The sequence below is a fragment of the Amblyomma mixtum genome, chromosome 1, assembly GCF_055824585.1.
Source record: "Amblyomma mixtum isolate Tamu chromosome 1, ASM5582458v1, whole genome shotgun sequence".
Lineage (NCBI taxonomy): Eukaryota > Metazoa > Arthropoda > Arachnida > Ixodida > Ixodidae > Amblyomma > Amblyomma mixtum.
In genome coordinates, this window is record NC_143012.1 from 48070492 (window position 1) to 48085967 (window position 15476).

Consider the following 15476-nt stretch of genomic DNA (forward strand, 5'->3'; position numbering starts at 1 on the left):
CCAACACTTATGTCGATGGTTGCAAAAGAAACTCAGCTGTCTGTCTTCAAAGACAATGGAAATAATGGTACCTTTATAAGAAAAAACACTGTTTTGAGATAATTGAGCCTAAAGTGAAAAAAGATGTGAAACACAATTTTTTATTCGCAAAAACACATTCATAGCCATTGGTTTAATAGCATCTTACTTCGTAGTCACTGTCGCAGTCAATTTTTTGCGTTTGGGCTTGTCATTTTGCTTGCTGGGCCTTTTTTGTGAGCTGTCGTGTTACTCGATCCGCAAAGTACATTCGCTTATGGTCAGTTTGCCTCAGCCACTAGATGGTGTTGCGCCCTGGGTTCAATCCACACGCCTTAAAAACGTTGATCCCTGCGATTCTATCATCATTAAATGAAATAACAGCGTCCAGTGATGCCATCCTTAGGGTATGAAGCCTAACAAACGCGCGCTTTGTCAGAATTTCGGTGAGCTCAACCCTTCCACCGCACTGTCTGCACACAAAACTCTTTGTAATTGCACAAATGCCGTCCATGTCCATTAAGGCATATACACTGCTGCTCTGTAGCACATCCTCTTCCTGGAAGCACACAGAAAATCTTAAAAGCTTTGATGTCGAGGAGCTGGCGCGTTTGACGTTCGGCGTCACATTAGGTCGTGGACACCCTTTTGATTTTTCACGATGAGTGTAACGGCTGCCGTGAAATTCACGCCTTCCGAAGGCCTTCTTTGCCCAAGGCATCTCATCTTATCAACAACAACCAACAACGGCACAAAGTACAATACTCATCGGAAAGGAAAACACTCGGACGCAGCTGCATGAAGGTTGCAGAAACGTGGAAAAGTACGCAGCGTCTCAGGATTATCTTGGCTAAAAAAAGACAGCTGAACAATAGTTGCCAAGCAATTTTTTATATGCAGCTGATTTCAGACAAGCTTTCAAATCAGGTGGTGGAATTTTTGGTTGAAAAAATTGGGGATAAACGCGGAGGGTATCCGGAAAGGGGGTGTGGCTGCTGACTACTTGGGTTCGAAAAAAGCATTTTTCAGCCCGAAATATGGCTTTCTGAGGAAAGTGCAATCATGGAACATGTGTAGAAAGAATTTAGCTTCTTAAATTGCGAAAGAAAAAAAAACTTTTTTTTTTTCTCATTTTACCTTACCCTGTGCCCTTAAAGGGACACTGCGGGTAACTCCATCAAGTCATCGTCCTTGGTAAATTTTTTTGCTGCTTCTTTTTGGCAATGTTGACTTTTCTCCGGCAGAAAAAAAAACACAGTTATTTGAGAGAAAATTGTATTTACAATTTCTGCTGCAATAGCTTCAAAGTGGTGACAGTCTTTGTAAAGAGGACGGGCTGCCACTATTTTTAAGTCAATGGCAGCGTAGCAATTTCTCCGGGATTCGTGGCGATAACTAACTGTTTCACCTGCGAAATCGGTCGGGTATAAAGACAAACCCCTTTTGTTTTTGTTTGTGTTTAATGCGAAAGCATAACTATTCCCATTACGAGAGAAGCCCGCGGCGTGTTTGTGTGTGTCCTTTCTTCCTTTCTTGCTGAAATATTTAGTTTATTTATTTATTTATTTACGGTTTGGCTCGGTTACACCGACGGCGGCGACATGGCTTCACCCACAAACGGGCGTTTAAGAGCTGTGCTAAAAAAATTTGGACAACAGAAGTTACAACATAAGCGTTAATGAGGCACCTACTACTCCAATATAGTTGTGCTTATGGGAAAAAGGCCTATGTCATGGTCTATATAAAGTTCTTGTATATTAGTAACTGTACTCCTCTGCGGTGGCTTGCTTCCCTTTCGCTCTCACTGCGAGACTAGAGCGCTCAACTTCTGTTGTGCCGCAGCTGTGATTTCCTCAGAAATGCCTTGCGACAACAGTAGTACTTAATTCTTTCTTTGCGTTTTAATCTTGCAGAATAAGTCTCATGTGCGTTCACCACGCCAGTGCGGAAAATTGTGGATCACAGGTAAATACTGCCTTATTTCTCTAATGGTAAAGAATTTCAGTTCCACGAAGGTGCGATAGCCGGAGCATGTTCCATAGATAGCGTATCGGATAATTTTGAAAACGGAAGAATTGAATTTTTCACAAAAGCAGGCCAAATAAATTGTGACACGCTGTTGCTTCTATTCTGCGCTACAAAAATAGGCTTCAAGATGAAAAATCGGAAAGACCATGGAATTTTTTTCCTTGGTCGTGGTTAATATACCTTGAGAAATAATCATCTTGCATGTATACACATATATACTGCATACAGTTCCCTGATGGTCTTCGTTGTTTTTGTTAAAGGTGTGCAATTCTGACGCTGACTGCGGACCCGGTTCTCCTTGCCAAGACAAGCTAGGCGACCCACCGCACGCTACGGAAGCAAATGGCACAAGTTATGAGTATGAAGAATACCCTTTCACGCCTTTATCAACTGATGAAAATTATGGTCATCAACTTGGAAGGATGTCTAACGGTCGTGCGCTGTTACCTGCGTCAGTGTCAGACGACGCTCAGCATAATGAAGCTTCTTACGAAAATGGTATTCTGGAAATAACGGATCCGCCTGAGGAAGCAGTGTTAGCTGGAGATCCTCCAAAGCACGATTATCCAAACCTTCCCGAAACGTCTAAAGAACTAAATGAAACCGAGCGATATGAAACTGATCCCTCTGAAGTATATTCAGCCTTTGAAGACAAAGGTCTGCAGGAAAATTCGAATGAGGTTGGCAATGAAGTGTCAGATGCAGTTGCACCAGCTCAGTGGAGCCCAGAGTCTGATGGAAGCGTCGAACAGAAATCATACGATTCGGATACTGAAGAAGCGCTAGATGGAAGTGCATCATCTCAGGAGAACCGAGTGCACAATGAAAACAGCACGCAGGGGTTATTGCATGAGTATAGCAGCGAAATAGCTGCTGAAGGTGAACCCTCTCAGGAAAGCTTTAAAAAAAGCGATGAGGAGCAAACGTACGATGTTTCCAGCGAAGAATTCCTAATTGAAACTTTGTCATCTCAGGAAAAACATGTTCCTAGTGAAAACAACGAAAGCGGCCCGCATGGAATTGCAAATGGGCTTGGCAGAGCCGGACAAGATGAAACTGCGCTAGGTGAGAAAAGCCCAGTCTCACCAGGAGGACGTACGCAGGAACTATCCCATGGGCCTCACGCCGCAGGGCCAAGTGAAACTACTCGAACTAAGCAGCACTCAGTCTCTCAAGAAAGCGGTGCACAGGGAACACTCCTTGGGCACAATGGCCTTGTGCCAGGTGGAGATACGTTTGCTCAGCATTACCCCATCCCTCAAGTAAGCAGTATGCAGGGTAATGGTCTTGGCGGCGATTCCGGTTTGGACTATGGACAAGCGGGAGGATTTGATCAATCTTATGGTTCACTGGGAGCGAGGAAGTTTTCAGGGAGGGGAGGAATGGCAGAAATGGGTGGTGCCGGTAGAAAGGGAGGAATGATTGCGGGCTTAGTGGTGGGAGCATTGGGGTCGGCGGTAACGGGAGCAGTTGCAGGATATGCAATGGGAAGTATGACACAAATGGGACGAATGAGCATGGGAAGAATGAATACGGGAGGATTCGGAGCTTATGGCAGACCAAGAGGAGTGGGAGCAATGGGACCGATAGGAGTGGGAGGAAGGGGACGAATGGTAATGCCAGAATATGGAATGGATGCATACGAAGAGGGACAATACGGACTGGGACCGTACGGATTTGGAAGCACGGGAATGGGAGGAATTAGCAGAATGGGTGGTGTACGAGCGGGAGGTTCGGGAACCGGACGAATTGCAGGTGCTGGAGGGGGGAATACAGAATGGGAAAACCAAGGAAGTTCACTGTCGCAACCTCAGCAATCTGCAGGTGCACCTCAAGCACAAGCTACTGCGGTACGGCCCAACACTGCATCGACGGGGCCATCATCGCCGCTATATGCACATGCGCCACCTTTGTCTCCAGTTACACGAGTCGGAAGTCCGCCAACTGGAGCCGTGACTGCACCCGCGCCTCCTCCACGAGGACGCCCGCCGTCGCTTCATAGGACACCACCTGTGCCAGCGCCCCGTCGAACGTTGTCATTAGGAGCCGGGAAAACACTCGTGCCACCAACACGTAGAATGTCGACCGTAGGAGGCGGCAAAAAACCCGTGCCCTCTTTACGGGGATCTGTGCTGGTTGGAAGGGCGGAAAGACCTACACCTGCACCACGTAAAAGCCTGTTGGCCCGTGTGAGTGCACCCCTGCCCGCACCGCGTAAAAGCATGCCGCTAGGAAGCAGGCCTAAAATTTCTTTTTCAAGACCATCTAACCCACTTGTCCGGGTCGCTTGAAAACGTTGAACTCCTAACAAATGCCAAATAAAGAGCTCACCTGACACTGAAAACAGGGTAATGTTCAATATTGGCTCCTTTTTAACATGCAGAATGCACACAAACTATTCCTTTAGGATATTATACTTTCCGGTCTGTAGTTTGGCGCCTCTGTGCGCCAGCATAGCACATATTCAAATAAGCCTTGGTATGCAGCATACAGGGTGATAACAGCCTCTGTAATCTCACTACGATAACACTGCTTCAAAATTTCGAGGCGGAAGCAGGTAGTGAAAGACATAAAAACTGCTTTACTACAAGCTTGCCGTGAATTCATGTTTCTGAAAAAAAAAAGGGGGGGGGGGGGGGTGGAGGCGAGAAGACTCCGCTACTTGAATAGAGACTTCTTCAAGGTGGTCGTCGCAGTGCGGTATGCGAGATAACGCAGTGATTGTTTTCGGGTGAGTTTGAACTACTTAAACATGTATAGAGAGCAGTGGCGCGTCTAGGGGAACGTGCGTTATGCGTGCAGCACTCCCCTAGCATTCCACGGCCCCTCCAAATCTGTCACCTTTTTATCGTCCCCTGAGAAACACAAAAATCTTTCGAGAGCATACCATCTTGCCCATATTGAGCGTCCAGGGTATTAGCAAAAATAAATTTGACCTTATATACTTCATTTCTCAAGAAGATGTTTCACAATCTGCACACCAAGAAGCAGATGAGGAGAGACTCTGAAGTAGTGACTTGCGATCAGCAGGCCGCAAACCACTGGACTGTATTCTCCGGCTCAAGAACCGCATTACAGATAATAAAAACATACATGAAGCCATGCGCTAGCGAGCAGCTAATCGGGAAAATTGAACTTTGGCTAGGTGAATCACTCCAGCGTTATCACACCATTAGGCTTCAGTGAATACCCAGCCATTATGGTATCCATTGGAAGCTAGGCTGGCTCATACTGATCGGGATTCCATCCAAGTCTCGTTCTCAAACAGCGACGTAGCCGTCTCACTGGCTCATTCAACTGCTATGCAATTGCATTGGAATGATATGAGCCATTAGCAGGACCGCATATCTCGGCTTGATGCTCGTTCGCCACTTCGCCTACCATAAAATGTTATCCGACGTCAAGGAACTCTGCTCCAACGGTTACGGTTTGGTGTCGCGAACACCAAAAGCTACCTCCACAAGATCGGAGTTGAAGCTAGGCTGAATCGCTTCACCTGCAACAACCCAGAGGCAATTCATCGTATTTTTGAGTGCCCTCACTCAACTGCCATGTAATTGCGTATTTTGAGTATTTTGAGTATTGAGTATTTTTAAATGCCCTCACTAAAAATACTCATGATACTCAAAAATACTAAAATAAAAACACTCAAATAATGAATAGAAACCAAAGCTAAACCATGTCTAACCGTGCTTATCAGCGCTTTCGCTCTGTATATATTGGCTCAGGTGAGTTGAGCCAAAGCCGCGCCGCATTTATTTTTCTGGCAAACATGACACATACTAAGGTTATAGCCAGGGCGGCATGTAGCAGGAATTGATGATGCTTAATACTGCCGAAGGTCTATTCGTATTTTTGATAAAAAAGAAGGTCTCATGGCCGGCCTATGCTGCTCAACCTCGCAAGACTAGTTTCTGATGGCATACAAGATAAAAGCAAACACTGGTTAATCCAGGATCACGGGGTTAAAACAGTCTGCGCAACACGCACGTTTGAAGTCGCTTACGTCAAGCTGTATTATTAAAGTAGACTTTTAATGCGGATGCTTGGGCTCACTTAGATCGAAGCAAACTCCATTCAATGCCCGCTGTAAACGATTATTGACGGCGCAGAAAGTAATATGCCTTTTAAGTAATGAATAATTATGCCTCGTTCTCGAAACGTTATTGGAATCTTTTAGATTATTGATTATGTGCCTGCTTTGCGCACCCTTATCGATGTGCTCCTATTTCTAGATGCTCCGCTCATAACATTTCATTTCAACCCTGGTGAACATAGCCACAATGAAAAGAAATAAAACCTTGAAGTCATTCGCAAAGACGTCTTCTCGCCTCGCAGCATGAAAATTGCGTATGCGCATTCCTGATATTTGGAATGGTGTTTCAAGGCGAGGAATCGTTCATGGCGCGCAGAGAGCATCGTTAATAGGAGAACCTACGCCTTAAGCAATGGGTAATGCGCGTACATGATTGGCATAACCGATACATAATTAGAACCAGATATTTGGCGCTGTCGTCTCTTTCCTTCTCTACATTCACCATTCACTAATGTGCAATAGATTGGTACCCTCAAGGTACGGTTTGGGTGTCCACCGAGATGTGAAACAATTACTGCGCCCTTTTATTTCCTCAAAAACCAATTTTGAATTTTCAGTTGATATTCTCGTTAATGAAGCTGTTAGTTTTCCCCACGGTGTTTGCCCTTTTTGTGCGCAGTCGTTCTTTGCCATCGCCTTTCGTAAAATAGTGCGTTCACTACACTGCTTATTGTGAACAGTATAGTACACAGAACTCTGGTAATTTCTTCTCCCATGGCGTAAAGCGGTCTAGTTGTAGGGCAACGAAGCCCATGTTTTGGGCAACATTGAAAATGAAGTCCTTTATTAGACGTGAAACCTTCCGCACAAATATGACTTCCAAAATGCAGATATTAGTGACCTTATAAGCGACATGTATGATGTTCTACATCGATTCCTATCAGAATTCATCCGGGCACATTGAGGGAAATGGTGGAGAACATCCCTTTGAGGGAGAAAAGCGCTCTTGCGATCGCTGTCGAAGTTCTCCGTCAGCGAAGAGCTTGAGGCGGACCGTCCCTTCACTGCTCCTGTATACAGCAAGTGATAGTGTGATGACAGATTTGCATAAAGACGCAGTAGCCTGGCTCCTTTGTCTCAATTTCTCGGCACAAGGAGGTCGCAAGTATAGGTTTTTCTCGCCGTGGCCGCTTTTTATACGATCTTTCATTAACTCTGTCATTCTAACCGCTCTTTGCTACGGTATCGGGCGACTGAACTTCATGCACTGTAGTCACGTGCTCCGCACGCCATGACTTTGTGAACCCAGAGTTAATGTAGTAGCGCTCATGGATGGATGGATGGAAAACTTTATTAAGCAAGTGAGTTTGGACCGTACAAGATCTCAGGGCCACCGCACAGCCTTCACATTACTCGCATGTGTCCAGGCCACGTAGGGCCATGGCACTGGCACCCCGGTTCACACAGCGAAGTTGCGCGTCCGGGTCCTGCGACGCAAGGAGGGCCTCCCATTCCTCCCATGTACCGATGGCGGGCTGTCCCTGCGGGGGAGGATCGGCAGGGCAGCCGAAGAGGATGTGGTCTAGGGTGGCGTGCGGTTCTCCGCAGAGAGTGCACTCTGGGGAAACATGGCGGAAGTTGGATAGAAGCTGAGGGGTAGGAAGAGTTCGGGTCTGGAGTCGCCTCCAGAGGATTTGTTGGGAGTGGGTGTCACAAAATTCGGCGGATTTTAGAAACAAAGAAAAACCGCCGCGCGCACGGCGTCTCGCCGGAGCGAGCCCAACGGGAGAGAGAGAAAGCCCCCGCCGAGCGCGTGCCTCTCTCTCCATCGCCATGGCGTGCGCCGAAGGAATGAGTCATCCACGCCGAAGATTCTCGAACATGCGAGTCGGTTCTTCTGCTGACCGGAGTAAAAGGGCGTAGCCTTGCGTGCACTAAGTCACGTCCCCCTCCTCTGCACTCGGACGTCGGCGACGCCGCCACGACGGCGCCACGCTAGAACACGCTGGAACCTTCGCGAAACGACTCCTGACTCTGACCAATGGGGACGCGCGGCCAGTGAGAAGAGAGAAGGGAGACAGCACTGCAAATGCTGCGTGTATGTGCGCGCCTACTCTGGCGCGTTGAACAAACAGACGTGAAAGCGAGCCTATAAAAGAGGACGTTGACCGCTATCAGTCAGTCCGGACCGCCGTTTAAGCTTCGGAGAAGCGCGCCCGTTCGACTCCCGGGGAAAGCACCACTCGGCCAGCCACGGACCAACGAGGCAACCTTCGCCAGTCTGCGGGACGGCATCGTCGTGGAACTCTGGTCGTCGGACTGCCGCAGTGCCCGGTGAACAAATTGTGTTTTATTTGTTTACCTCTCTCTCTTGTGTTAGTGCACTTTAGGTGCAATATTGCCTCTGTATTGTATTCTCTCTCGAGTTTAACATTGCACGAGTTGCATTGTTTTGTTAATCACTTTGTATGTGTCTGTACTAGTGACTGTGAAATCCTCTGTATCGTCTCTGCTGTATAAACTTTGTTTTGTTTTGTAAACCTCTGGCTCCGACCCATTCTCTGGCTTGCGACCAGCGAAAGCTGGGCACCGAACGCCCAAAAACCTCTTGTCACTTGGTAGCTGGTCTCCGCTGAGTTTGCCACGCTGATTCGAGGGCAGCTCCTTCGAGTCCGAGACCGCTACCCCCACACGCTCTAAGGGTGTCTGGGAGCTTCCCACGTAAACGTGCGCGAAGTCTGGGTGACAGTGGGATAGGCGGGGGTGGGGAGGGGGATAGAGTCGACGGGCAAGGCGTGCTTGTTGAGTTAGTTCTGAGAACGTGTGTGCCCGCTCCCTCGAGAAATCCCGGCTGGGGTCGCCATTTGCCCGGCAAATAAGTCCTCGGGCTATGTTATCGGCGGCCTCATTTCCGGGATTGCCAGAGTGAGCCGGCACCCACACGAGCTCAATACGCCTATCGGGATTTAGGGTGCACATTCTCAATATCTGCCACGCGGGGGGATGGACGCGTCCGCGGGCGAAGTTAAGAATGGCTGTTTTGGAATCGCTTAGTATATAAGCCGCATTGGTTTGGGCAATGGCTATTGCTATAGCTGCTTCCTCTGCTTCTTCCGGGGTACAAGGTGGGTCTATGAAATGGGTAAATGGGGGGGCTGCTGGATGATAAGCCACAGCTACTGAACGGTCTGTACCACACGCGGCGTCCACCCAGCGCACATCCTCTAAAGTGCCATATTCTTTATGGAGAGCTTTGGCTCGCGCGACTCGGCGGGATTGATGGTATTCAGGGTGGACATTCTTAGGAAGGGGTTTCAGGATAAGCGCGGAGTGTATGGCGCGAGGGAGAGAGATGAAGTCTGTCGTGTGTGCCGGTATGCGAATTCCCAGAGAATCCAGTATATATCGTCCAGTTTCCGTGCCAGCCAGACGAAGGTACTGTGTGTAGCGATGTGCATCTATAAGTTCTTGTATAGTGTTGTGCATTCCTAATTTTAAGAGTCTGTCCGTGCTAGTGCTCTTTGGTAGGTTTAGCGCTGCTTTGGTAGCCATGCGGATAAGAGCATTGATCTTGTCTTTATCCGAACAGGAGAGGTTTAGGTAAGGAGTGGCGTAAAGAATGCGGCTAAGCACGAACGCATGCAGCACTTTCACATTCACGAGCCGGTCTAGACGAAGTAGCGCTCACGCATCTCTTAAATATCGGCCCTCTTTGTTTTAGGACTAGCACTGAGAAATTTTCTCGACTTTGGTACATCGGTATTTTGCCCAAACAAGACACGTAGATGCATCCAGCACCTGAAACATAGAACTTGATGCTAATAATGAGATAAAAGAAAAAAATTAACATTACATCACTTCAATATTCAATGTACAATGTATCGTGGTGGTAGTTTCTTATGAAACATCCTCCTATTTGGCGAGCGCCGTTGAATTTCTCACTGTGCTGTCGATTGTCTCATGAGCTCATTAACTTGGCACTGTAAAGGCGAAGTTTATTTTATAATTTTCTAAAAACCAAACTGTTGAGATTTGCAAACAGTTTCGCGCTGACCTTCACTGGATCGAATATGCATTACACTCATCGCGCTACTGAGTCTCGTTGCACATACATAAAAAAAAATGAAAACACGAATTACAGTGCATGAGTATGTTTTCAGCAGACATGCATGTATACCCAGAAATGCATAAAATCTACGCTGCCGCTGTGCCGGTGACGTAAAATAAATTATATGAACCTACTCATATCTTAATCGTAGAAGTGTTGAAAACCGTGAAGGGTGAAGCCATGATAATTCAATTTGTACATATCCTGAACCACAGTTCTCGTATAAGAGTCAATCCTTAATAGAAATTTAGAGTAATGCTTTCTACGGGACTTCCTTTTCTCAAATGAGCTTTCCACAATATAGGACTCAGCCTGACACTTGTCTTCGCCAGCATCCAACCCTTCGGGGCTGTTCTGCGTGGCAGAAATTAAAATTTTTGCGGTTGCGCTTTGGTTGCCAATGTTCCTAGTTTTACAGTTAGTACAAAGCTCTCATCATTGCTGAAATGGAAGATTCTGGCCCTGTTTTTTAACGGTGATTTTCCTCAGATGCTTGATGAAAAACGAAGCCCTAAGAAAAAACAGTTCGTTCCGTTCGTACCTGCAATATGCATGAAGAAGTGTCCTATCTTATGCCAGGACCTTTCTGCTGCAAGTTTAAATGCTCGCGACCGATGCCGCAGTGTTTGAGAGGGCTATAAGAAGGCATCGAGGATGAGAAGCATGCAGCTTTTGGTCACAGTTCACTACAGTTTTCAGAGCCAGGACAGACTGAACATGCCACGTCATGTTCCCTAATGTGTATAATAACATCCTCGAAAGTTGCTCAAGAGAAAATCTCGAACTGTAAATTGTTTCTTTAAGTTCACCTCATCAGACAAATCAGTGTGTGAAAATCTACTATAAATGCTAAGCGTAGACAGTTGGGCTACTTGGGATTTGTAACACTATGACTCATCTTTCCAGTGCACATAAAACACCCTGACAGAGAGATACACGAACTCTCCCTCTGTCGAAGTGTTTTATGTGAGCTGGAACGATGAGTTATGGTGCTATAAATGCCTACAGCACAGAAAACCTTACACCTAATATTTCGTAAACAATCAGTACTGCCGTGCCGCCTTTTAGAACTTACGTAAGGCGATAACGTTTCATAAGTAGGTTCCGCGCTCCTGGTGGTGGTGGTGTAACACGTTTATTAAAACAGGCTTTTGTGTTAGGCGTTCAATAGTTCCTCGGCCAAGGTGACGAGGGTACGTTGGAGCTTCAGATCCAGGGAGACAAGCCAGACGGGCCACGAAGGAGGGGGGGGGGGGGGGGGGGGGGTTACGGGGAAAGGATAGGCGGAGGACTGGAAGGCTGAGTGTAAGACAGTGTTCTATATCTGCATATGTGTGTGGACAGTTTGGGCACTGAGGTGTGGAAGTGTACCGGTACAGATAAAGTTTGACTGGTCTATCTAAGAGATTAAATTGGGGTTCCCTATTGTTGTTTCCTCGGTAAATTTTGCCGACTACAGCAAGTACTCTATCGGCGAGACAGGGTATTTTAGGCAACGCCTCAAAAAACCCCAGCATGATGTGAGAAATGATAATATTTTACACTTCTGTTCGCAAAGCTCGTTCTCAAATTTGGCTGTCAAGTACACTGAACCAACAATATAATTTCGGCCAAGGATGAAAACCTCACAACGCGCCTTCTACTTTGAATATACTTCATACAAACCGTGACCAAGAACCTGAACCGTACGGAAAGAAGCATGCAACCAATCTACACATGGTCATACGGCCACAAGGATTGCTTTTAAATTTCATGCACTTGTCCTGTCCGCCTGATAGTGATCAGAAACCATACGGTTTTTGTAATGTCGTCTTTCAGTGTCATTTCTTTACTAACTATAATTCGCCTTGGTGTAAAATGAAGTGCATGTCTTATAATAGTAAAAAAGCTGCAACATGCTAAGAAAGGAGCTTCACACCGATCCTCACTTCTTTCCAGGCATGGATACAGAAACTAACTTTGTAATTTAGAGTCGAATACCTTGAAGGAGAGCCATGCTATGACAAATCTACGAAGCTGTACGCTAACAACATCCCCATGCAACATACACGTGCGTCGTAACGGCACTGGGTAAAAATTTTATCAAATATAGTAGTAATAAACTTTATTGCCCAAATGAGAAGGCGACAGTCTTCGCTCTAGGCGGACACCCTCCTTGGCCACAGGTCCTTCGAGTTCCAGTGCAGAGGGTCTTGAAATTTATTGACTTTTTAAAATCGAGCCATAAAACCTAGTTTTAATTTATTCGGCCTACACTAGTTAGCACTGCGACTGACGTTTGCTGAGGGTGCTTGGATGTTAGCTTTTCTCCGCTGTCAGGGTGGGGACACCCTTTGTCAAAGCCTCCTAGACTAGTCTAGGTGGGCCGCCACGGTGGCTCAGTGGCTATGGTGCTCGGCTGCTGGCCCGAAAGACGCGGGTTCGATCCCGGCCGCGGCGGTTGAATTTCTTTGGAGGAGAAATTCGAGGCCCGTGTGCTGTGCGATGTCAGTGCACGTTAAAGAACCCCAGGTGGTCGAAATTTCCGGAGCCCTCCACTACGGCGTCTCTCATAGCCTCAGTCGCTTTGGGACGTTAAACCCCATAAACCAAACCTAGTCTAGGTGGCTTTGCCTTTGTACCACACCGTGCCACCATTTCCCCCTCGCGGCGGCATGTTGGGACCCACTCGCTGGTTCCCTACTTCGCACTACGGGTGCGGCGTGACGTATGCGAGGTTGCATGGGAACTGCAATAATGTGACTGTACTGGCAATATGCAGTCCATAGTCGCTTTGCTCGTTCAGTTATGTTCAGACACTTTTGAGTCTGTTTTATGTATGATGCATTCGCTCCGTCTACATTGCAATCGAAAAGTTATGACGGTCACTGGTTGCTCTGAAAAGGACAGCCGTTATTTCGTTTTCATGCGTAGTCGTAATTTTTAGGGTATCACGTTCGCTGGTTTCTGTACAATTATGCTGCAGTGGTTGTTCCAGCGTGAGGACTGTGTGACAAGGCCCCAAGTTTCTCGTGCATGCCAGCATCGCAGATATGTACATGACAAATAAAACTACTTTTGCGTTGTTAATACCCGTTTTTCCAACATTCTGTAGGATCCCTTTGTCTTATCATTGCAGCACATATGGAGCATTCCACGCAGTAATCGCAAATTTCTCTTCCTAACGGTCCGTCTCGCAGCTGCTCTAACGTGGACAGCTGAGCACACACGTCTGAAACAAAATTGTCATATTTCCACAACCGCGTTCCTTAGTGGATTGTTCCGCAAAAACAAATCACACAGACGGTCGAGTTTCCCTTAGGACTGTGTTGTCCGCACGTAGATTGATGATACAACGCAACGGCCTCTTGCTGATTGGTAGTCGCTAAGTGGTTTCCACGACAAATTTAACTAAAGCGTTAAGTTTTTTCTTCTCAAATTATGAAGAAAGAAACCATTAGAAGCGAATTATTCGATTATTCAAATGCGCCGTTTCTCTCCACGCGGTTGCCTTTGAGGCGGTGTTCATGCAATTCTGCTTTCGCACGTTTATAGAATTTAAGCAAAAATTTTCTCCCATCTTTCTGAAGAGCTTATAGAGGACGTATGCAGGCAGAGCGCCAACAGTCCAATCCGCATGATAATAGACTACACAGAGCATGAATGCGTAATGATAGTTTCTACATTTTAAAACCTTTGCAGTTATGTAAAATGCACATGCGAAACCACCAGCTGGCAGGATATGCAAATATATGGTATGTTTCTTATTTCTTTTTCTTTGAAGTTAAATACAAGAAAATGCCCAAAATTTGTGCTCTCAGACACAACCAGAGAAGTTCACTTCGTACTGAGGATGGCAATGCCTGAGAGCGCTCGCAGCAAGGACTTCCAGATATGCAGCCTCGATTTCGAGATGATCCACAAAATACATCCACCTAGAGTTCCCTGAACTCAATGTCCACCTTTTCAAAATTTGCAGCAACAAAACAATGTACGCTAGGTGATTTTGTATTGCATACTGTTATGTTAGGTGCGTTATATTATTTTGTATACCAAGTATGCTGTAAATATGTGATTTTGTGCTAATACCCCATGTGCATAATTATTTATATTTTCACAGTTATGTTCATGTGCAATATGACTTATATTTTATATTTCTACTGTAATAGACATTATTTTTGTGTTGTGTGCTTGTGCTGCCTTCGTCATGCACGTGTTTCTGTTGACCCCCTCCACCCCTTCTTATAAAATACCCTGGGTCCTTTAGGTATATATTAAATAGTTTGGTTTATGGGGTTTAACGTCCCAAAGCGACTATGGCTATGAGAGACGCCTATATATTAAATAAGTGAAGTAAATAACAGGCGAGGTGCAACCATGGGAATGCAGCCTAAGCTGAGATAAGCTGAGATCACACTCCGAATATTTGACGTTCCTTCGACGCTAATCCGTGTTTCTGGCATTTAGCGAATTAAATTTCACCACTTCTTTTCTGATTTGAGTTTTAAGTCACAATGGGAGATCAAAACAATTTATAACTTAACAATCTGGTGCCCTTGTGTCAATTGCTTGAAGGCGGCGCCGAAAGTAACAGCTTCAGCGCATGCTGACCTACCGCAAGTTTGAACGAAGCAGATGATTTGGCGCTGATCGTAAAACAAAAGAGGATAGAATTGCAGGAACACACACCGATGCAACGGGATGCAGGTGATGGACGTTTGTCTGAACTACAGGCAATTTAGCCGGAGCTGGAATACAAGCGCTCGAAAGCGGGACAGTGAAAGACTGGAGAACCTACAAGCTCAACTCGCGTGCTGAGCAGCGGAAGGTGTGTGGATCGAATGACTGGAAGACTTTCACTTTTTAATAGTATCGGGGGTGGCAGTCAAATGGGAAGGCTCAAATAAGAGCGGCGTATGGCTAATCCCCCGAGGCCGACAAGGCTATTCCCAATGTCGCCCTTATTGGAAGTTTTCTTTGCAGGCTCAAACTGTGCTTCTTGTGGGTGATGTAATTTTCTGTTTCCTTGCCCTTCTGTTTACGAAAGAGTTAACAGCACCGATTCCGGTGCGTCTAGTTCTTCCGCTGGACTAGCCGCGCCTACTTTGTGGCTGCTTCTGCCCGTCCTGGTTGAGAGCCTGGCTTCATAGTCTACGACAGTCGGCAATACCAGTACAACTTCGCCTGCAGGATGCGGGTTGGGGAGGGTTTATGAATCTGCGCGCAATACTGAATGTTTCCGGACTCTGTGGGTAGTAATAAGTGACAGGGCCGAGTTGGCTGTCAACCTGAAAGGGGTCTTATTAC